Genomic DNA, 9,608 nt, shown 5'->3' on the forward strand with positions numbered 1-9,608 from the left:
AAAATGCAATTTCAATTTGAAATTTTTTATAATTATTTGTTTTACACTGTTAACAATTTTTTTAAAATTATTTTTAAACTAGCAAAATTACACGCGCGCAAGCGCGCGTCCAACTTTGGATGCAATGGTTATTTTAAAATAATAATAATATTAATAATAATAACAATAATAATAATAATTCTGCATAAGTGGAATATTAAATTAATAATAGGTATATTTCTAATTTTCACGTTATCATTTATTTATACACAGAAAAAAATGAGTTTGATGTTATATAAATAAATAAATTTAAGTAAAAATTTTAAAATATAAATATTAAAATTTTAGAAATAAATATTTTTGATAAAGTCAATGTTCGATGAATTTTTTATAATCTTTCAAATTGCAAAAAATTAGTTATGCTTATGCTAAATATTTTTTTGTATTTTCTATAAATATTTCGTTGCAAATGAAAATTTTAAATTTATGTTTTTTTTCAAAAAATTTAATTAACTGATAATTAATAAATATTAAAAAATTATGTAATCAGAAAGAAATTTAAATTAACAGAAAATTATTAATTATATTTTAAAAAGTATTAAGCAATTAAAAAATATTTAAAAATTTTGAAAAAATAAAACCTAAAAAAAATTTGTAATGTTTTAAACTTTAAACTTAAATTAAAAATTAAAATCAAATTGAAAATTTTTTAAAAAAGCAAACTATTTTTATATTGTTTATAGATAAAAAATATAACAATTTAATAATTAATAATAAAAACAAATTAATAATAATAAATTTATGAATAATAATTTATAATAAATAATAATGAATAATGAAAAAATAATGAAAGATAAATAATAATTATAAGTTAAGATGTTCTAATTATCTGTAATAATCATTATATTTAAAAAAATGTATATATAATATAATAAATTTATAAATAATAATAAAAATTATATTATAATTGAAACTTTTTTTTCTATAAATACCAAGTAGGAAATATACTGGTGCTGCACACAATGAACAATATTTTTTTTTACTTTAAACTGTCACTTACAAGTATATGACTTAATTAATGACGATGAATAAAAATATTCGTCGTGTTAACCATAAAATATTACGAAATCAAGAATTGTCAAAATTTTAGAAAAACAAAAGGAACAAAATACGACTAACTTCAAGTGTGGACAGACGGAATGAATGAATGAATACGGAAATTATTATAGTTAATTATGAAAATGTAACTTTTTTCTTTCTCCAATTTCAAATATTTTTTAAATTAAACAATAAAAATTGTAACATAATTGTGTTTATTTCATTTTCTAAATATCATGAATAATCATTTCAGAAATTATCAATTTCTTTTTATATTAAAATTAAATGATTTCAGCTAAAATATAATGGAATTATCCTATATTATTAAATAATTTTTTAACGTCCGAATGTGTTCATTTTATCAGCGGCTTAGTCTTGTGTTTTGTGATTTTAAACGTAAAATTTGTTTCTGTACCATAAGCACAAACATTAAAAATTTATTTAGCATTTCTATGTGCTATGTCTATGTCTTTCATAAAAAATGACATTTTTATTATAAGCATTCTCAGTATTTATATTATTAAAAAAAATAGATGAAAGAAAATATATAACGAGAATTGTAGTTTAATTAAAGCAATGCCAAATGAAAATTATTGCAATAATACATATTGCTCATGTGATAATAGGAACTTAGTATTCATATATTAATTTGTTATTCCTGTTAGTTCATTTTGTGTAAACAAACTAAAAAATTGTTTCTTTTCGATAAATAAAAGAAGCAATATTGTTTTTAGCATTATGTTCATTTTCTTACTGCATTGTAAAATAAAATTTTCATTTTAAGCGTTTTCATTATTTCTTGAATTAATAAAAAATTTTAATTAGAAAAAATATGTAATGGCAATTATTATTTTATGTTAGGTAAAATACGAAATTTTATAAACGAACGTAAATTAACACCAATTAAAGTTAAAAGTTTACTTCCTCCTTAAAATAAAATAAAAATTTTAAAAGGTTTTGATAAACATTTTTACTGTTATTCTCAATTGGAATATTAAACATCAGGAATAGAAATTAAACAATATTTATGTCAAATATTATTATTGAATAATTATTGTTTACTTAATTAGTACAATGATTAATATTAAAAATATATTTATATGCATTAAATCTACTCAGTGGGATATTACAAAAATAAAATCATATATTTTATTATCAAATTGAAAATGTTGTGAAGTTAGTTAGCTAAAGTTCAAATTTCATTTTACAATATATTTATTTGTTAGTTATGTATTTATTAAATTTTCTGTAACATTCTATTCTATCTCCTTTTGGAATTTGATCCCACATTACCCTTAGAACAATAATTCTGTTCATTCTCTCATCCATTGGTGTTAGTTCTAACTGTTCCTGATCGTTGACTTCTTCCTCCACTTCCTCGTATAATGGCACATTAGAATTGACATTAATAGGAAAGTACTCGAAAATTCCTCCTGGAAAAAATTTTACAATTCTAATATTTCATTTTTTACATGGATAAAATTATATATGGAATAATTAAATTTTTTATTTATTCATGAATTTATTCATGGATGAATTTTTAAAGTAGATTGCAATTAATATTTGCTGCAATATAATTTTTCGTGAATTAATTTAATTCTTTATTTGACTTCGAAATCTCTATTTTAAATGTCATAAATTTAAAATAAATTATTAGTTTTATTATTTAGGAAGTATATAGGTATACCTGTTTCCTCAACATCTTCTCCATTTTCTTCATAATCATCTTCAAAATTATCTTCCTCTGAATCGACTTGAGACTTTTGTCTGTTAAACGTTTGAGTCATACTGAAATTGATTAATTTAATAAATTAAAATTAAGAAGTTTATTAAAACAAATGAATTAATTACATAAAACTTATAAATTAATAAAAGATAGATATTGTCACCTTCTGTGATCGACAATTTTTTGAAGGAAATTCAGCTCGTCATAATATTTCCAAACGAATTCAATTTGTCGCGCTGATCCTGAAGGCTTGTATTTCCTCAATTTATATCTTTGCTTCGAATATTCTTCTTTCAATTTTTTCCATCTGTATGCCGCTTGATTTACTATAATAAGAATACATAAAATAATATGTAATTTTAATACTAATTAAATTAAGTTTAATCATGAAATCAAAACTTTTTTGACAATCATATTAAATTTACATAAATTTTCAGTGTCTGTAAAATAATAACAAAATGAAACACCATAAAATTACCAAATGCATTCATTTTGCAATTATGTAGTAAAAATTAAATACAATTTTTTTTTTATCTTTCGTTACTTTCAATAAAAAAATTTTCTAAAAACAAAAATTAAAAATAAACTCTATATATAAACGTTAAAATATCAAATAAAATATTGAAGTAAATAATTTTCAAATAATCTTTAATTTTAAACTTATATTATGGTACTTTTTATCCTATTTTACGATAATTTTTTATTCGTCCTTCTAAAATCTATCATTCAATAATTTATAATCTATTAATTTTTTTAAAAACACTTTTAAAAAATAATTTTTTTTTAATATCTTATAAAATCAAAAAGTTAAAATAACTTTACAATTTTTGTAATGAAATTATCAAATTTTTGTGAATAAAATTTAATTTTCTTTACAATTTTAATAAGATCTCATTGCGTTAATATTTAGGAAACTTAAAAATAATATGAAAATAAGATTAAATAATTTTAATAAAATTTTAATAAAAGAAATTTAGATAATCTATTATTAATGTTATTAAATAAAAATTATAATCGATTTAAAAAACGTTATAGATTACATACCTGTGATTGAACAACTACTATTGTTATTGAAAGCTTTACTTATTTCATACCAGGCATTTCGTCTTTTTACATTATCTTTATAATCTTTTGATGATTTGTCATAAATAACTTTGTATCCATGTACCAAATATTGTTTAATAATACATATGCATATATATGGGTATAATAATAATTAATGATTGTTAGTGTTTTTAAACTTTTCAATATATTTATTATGATTTTAAATGAAATAAAGCACACGCACTTTAAGTTAAATAAGACAATGACAAATTATTTTGTTTTAAAGAAAAATGCAGCAAGATTTAAACTATATTTATGATTAAAAATCACAATTTTTAAAAAACTTCAATTTTAATTGGCAAATAAATGATATAATTAATAATTCAGTGCGGATAAATTGTTTCAGCGTATTTATAGGTTAGATGTGTATATGTTAGCCAAAAGTCAAACAAAACCAAAAACAAACAACTAATTAATTCGCATTAATTAATAATTATTATTTATTTCTTACCTGTCAATGCGTCAAAAGTGGTATACGCTTTCTTTCACAGAAAAAATTATTCAATTAATAATTGTTTTATCTACCTATCCGAATAAAATAAACGACGCGAACTGAACGAGAAACCGAGTTACTAGATTGTCACCAGATAAATTTTCTGACAACCGAGACAGTTGGCAACGCGATGCGCGCGCAACCAAGTACAAGTGTCTTCACTTGGACTTGTAGTTGCACTTGGCTTCTGCACCTATTCTGGAACCGCCTTGAAAATCACATCCATTAGGTTGAGAAATAGAGAAATTCGAACTGAGAACTTTCTGGATAAATGATTCCAACGAACTAATCTACTACATTATTTCGGTACCCAAGATTTCTCATTTCATATACAGAATCAAAATTTAAACATTCTTCTTCTCTGATAAACTACATAATTAGGTTGAGAAATAGAGAAGTCCGAACTTAGAACTTTCTGGATAAATGATTCTTATGAACTGATCTACTACTTAAGTTTCGGATCTAAAGTTTTAACTTTTCATTTGCGCAATCATTTTCTTGTAACTGTGTAATGTTTTAACAGAAAAGAAAATATTTATATAACATTCACCCAAGATTTTTCATTTCATATACGGAATCAAAACTTAAACATTCTACTTTTCCGTTAAACTACAATAATTAGGTTGAGAAATAAGGAAGTCCGAAATTAGGACTTTCTGAATAAATGATTCAATTGAACTGATCTACTACATACTTTGGGATCTAAAGTTTTAACTTTTCATTTGCGGAATCATTTTCTTGTAACAGTGTAATGTTATAGCAGTAAAGAAAATATTTATATAACATTCACAGAGAAACCAAAGTTTAAGATTATTGGGTTTTGCAATTTTTTGATGAATCATAAAAAGAGACACAAATTTCAAATTTTGCTATTTCACATAATGACTTAGTAATGTTGAATTTATATATAATTAACGAAAGTAACAATTGTCGCACTATGTAATTTAACATAAAATCTCCTTATATTTTTAAAAAACTTAGTAAATGATTATGACCTATTTTTTTAGCAATAAAATTTAATAAAAGAATCTGACTTAAAAATCTTATAACAGAACACTCATTGGATAGTAAATTTCATTGAACTCATCTACTGCATTCTTGGGGTACTCCAGATGTTACATTTCGTTTAAGAAAAATCATAGTAACATAGTTGTTCCTTTAAAAATCACATAAATTAGGTTGAGAAATAGAGAAATTGGAACTGAGAACTTTCTGCATAAATGATTCCATAGAACTAATATACTACTTACTTTGGGATCTAAAATTTTAACTTTTCATTTGCGGAATCATTTTCTTGTAACAGTGTAATGTTATAGCAGACATGAAAATATTTATATAACACTCACAATGATACGAAAGTTTAATATTGGTTTTTGTAATTTTTTGATGAATCATAAAAAGAGACACAAATTTCAAATTTTGCTATTTCACGTAATGACTTTGTAAAGTTTAATTTATATATATCAAACGAAAGTAACAATTGTCGCACTATGTAATTTAACATAAAATCTCCTTATATTTTTAAAAAACTTAGTAAATGATTATGACCAATTTTTTTAGCACCTATTCTGGAACCGCCTTTAAAGGAACAAGTATGTTACTATGTTATTTCTTAAACGAAATGTAACATCTGGAGTACCTAAAGAATGCAGTGGATGAGTTCAATGAAATTTACTATCCAATGAGTGTAATGTTACAAGATTTATGTAATTTATGTAAGATTCCTTTATTTAATTTTAGTGCTAAAAAAATAGGTCATAATCATTTAATAAGTTTTTTACAATTACTTTATGTACTTTTTTATGCGTTCCAATGATAAATGCAATTTCAATTTATTGCAAGTCAATAAAAACTTTAAAGTCAGTAAAATATACTGCATTAATTTATTTAAAATTTCGAGATAAATCTATGTTTTTCACATCTGTTTTTAACTAAGTAAAAATTTGTCCTCGATGCCGAAATAGAATTCTTGAATATTTTGGATCTTTGTACCCTAAAAAGTTAGACACTATAAATTATTTAAAGAAAAATTTCTATTCTCCAAAGTTGGGATGACCCTTTCCTGATTATCTGTGATGAAATATGTTTTTAAATTACCGTCATTGCAAACAATTTTTTTACCACATAAGGCACAAATTTTTTTTTCTATTCTCATCATGACAACACGCGGGATTTAACTTGTAGTAACGAGTCTTTTTTAAATAGATTAAAAGTATATCAACTACATCTAGAAAACTTTGAATTACTTTTAGCCAACTTTTTATAATATATGTTTTTACACGATACAAATACAAATTACACTAGTAATTTCAAGTGATCTGTACATTGTAATGAAGCAATTTTTTATTATAATGCATAAAGTAAACAATAAATTCATAAATAATTATGCAGGAGGATCGGTTACGATTTTGAAGATTTGTTTATTTAGTGTACAAAGATTTAAAATATTCAATAGTTTTTTTCGGCATGGCGGACCAACTTTTTCTTCATTAAAGACAGTTGTGTATGGTATGAACATGACAGGTGCGCTTTAATGAACAATGATGCTGATTAAAAAATTGCCAACGTTGTTCTAGAACGAAATCTATTTTACCGTTTTTTACACACCTTTCCTGAACAAATTTAAGAGTCTTTAAATTGGTTTATTCTAACGGCGAATCTGCGAGCAATACATGATCATCTGCGTAGCCTATCATCATAATTTCTGTAAAATGATCCCTACATCCATTTTCATAAAAATAGTCTTCCATATAGCTTATAAAAAAAGTAAAAGAAGAGAACTAAGAATTAAATTGAAATTCCTGTGGAACTTCTTACGTATCGTTAATTCTATAACACCGTTAACAGTCTAAATCCGTGTGTAAGCTTAACAATAGAAATTAATAAATATTTTTATCAATTTGTGACTAAAATTTAGATAATTGTTTGCAAAGGAAACTGAAAAAAGGCTCCTTTGAGGTTGTCGACGGCAAGCCTTAAAATTGCTTTCTTGCCACGTGGTGTAATAAATATTGGGCAGGTTGATAGTAAAAGTAAAGATTAAATTTAAACTGATAAATTATTATATCAATATTAGGTTTCTATACAAAAATTCTTTTCTTTGCTAATTTAGGCGCAAAGGTTCAAATATACATTTCTCCAATTTTACCATAATTTTCTCCATTCAATCATACATGCGACGCAACATGGCGCCCCTCTAGAACAAAACGTTTGAAATAAAACAATTAAGTACATGGAAAAACCAAGTGTTCAGCGGAGGAGAGGCAAGTTTTTCTCTTTTAACAAAACCAAACTTCCAATCTTTACGTTTATATTTTTTCCGGTATACCACTTACTCCTAACGTTCAATTCTTTCAAATATTCGTTTTTCCATCACTTCCAAAAATCGACTTTCATTTTTTGCATATGTTGCCATGATAATAAGCGATTTACAGGCAATTGCGAAAAATCATTTGCGCAGACAAAGGCTTGCCTATTAAAAAGTGACCCGGAGTCAAAACGTGGAGGTCGTTAGGATCTCACGACATAGGTGTTAAAGGTTTTGAGTAGAGTATCGCTTCAATTTCGTACATATATGTGGTTAATTCTTCAAAATTGAACAACCTTCAATTTGTTCTTCGGAAAGCACTCGCATTATATTTTCGTTATGCGTTTTAGAATTTAATAACTCATGTAGTACCTTCAATTCTCCATTCGCGCCCACAAAGTTAGTCGCATTCTTTGGGTATAGGGATCTTGCTTTACCTCGTCTAGAAAAAAGTCATCTTAAAGCTCCAATAAATGCCTCTGTCGTCAGATCAATTGGTTGGTACCAATTCTATGTGAAGAGCTTTTGTCGACAAACATACAAAGATCGCTGCATAAACCTTAACCTTTCCCCTGTTCCACATTTGTTATTCCTCTACATAGTATCCACAATAGTCGATCCCGACATTTTCAAACGGACAATTGACAGATACTCGTACCTTAGGCAATTCTCTTATCAAAAAATTGCATGATCTAGGTTTGGCTCTAAAACATTTAATACAAGAATTATTTAATTTTCTCACAACAGCTGTACCATAAACATTCGAATATTTTTGTCGCAACTCAAACAAGGTAGCGTTCACTCCACAATGCATATATTTCTTCATGATAGTCACGGACAAGGACATCAGTCACATCCAAGGTTTTAATTGGATAGCTTGGCCAAGTTGACTCCTCTTTTTGCAACCAAGCTGGTACCTCTCTCCAGATGTCGTTCTCTATGAAATTACATGGCAATTGGCCTCTAGAGATGAAATTGACAGGATTGTCCCATGGTGGTACGTTCCTCCAATCTTTCGGTTTTGTAATTTATTAAATTTCACTAAAACGATTAGCTACAAACGTTTTAAGGTATGTGGAGATGTATTAATCCAATTCAACGGGATTGTTGAATCAGACCAGAAAACCACTTTATTGACGATTAGTTTTAATGTTTCCTCCGTCACTTTGCCAACATATGTGCTGCACATAATTTTTACACCTCTTGGAATGTTCCAATCATTAATTAGACTCAATTGATCTCAATACTCCAGCTGCGCAGACTCCAACTCAGGAGAGACGGGATCATCCCGTCCAAAGTAAGCTTCCTCAATTCCTGCAGCTTAATTTTTCCAAATACGATCACCGGTGTCAACAATCCCAACGGATCGTAAAATTGAGCTATCTGTGACAGCATGATTCTCTTCGATACTTTTTCTTCATTCTTACGCAAGTTGACTACAAAACACAAGTTATCTTCCATGGCATTCTAACACACACCCAGTGTATTGGTATACTTGTCCTGACATATCTGTTATCTAACAAGATTTGAACAATCAGCAATATTTTCGGTAATTCTAGTATCATTTGCGATCCATTTTCACAAACGTGAACCTGTTATCTTTGTGATTTCTATAATCTGATCTTTAAGCTTGATGGTGTCCTAAATGGTCTCCTCTCCAGTCAACAGATCAACAACATAAATATCATTTTGTGGTGAACTTTATTAATCAAATATATCACTCTTGAATTTTTATATCACTTTATTGAATTTTAAATGAAGTTTTAACAATTAGAGAACAAAAATAATTGCTCAGCAAAGCTGACTAAATTTCACACATCTTCTTGCTCTTACGACGTCCACTCTCTCTCTCGTCACTCACGCTTGCGCTCTCTATGTTTGAGCTTCTAGAATTATATTAA

This window comes from Leptopilina boulardi, unplaced genomic scaffold (assembly GCF_019393585.1).
Source record: "Leptopilina boulardi isolate dan_hultmark-lab unplaced genomic scaffold, ZJU_Lbou_2.1 LbouV2_361, whole genome shotgun sequence".
NCBI classification, from domain to species: Eukaryota; Metazoa; Arthropoda; class Insecta; order Hymenoptera; family Figitidae; genus Leptopilina; species Leptopilina boulardi.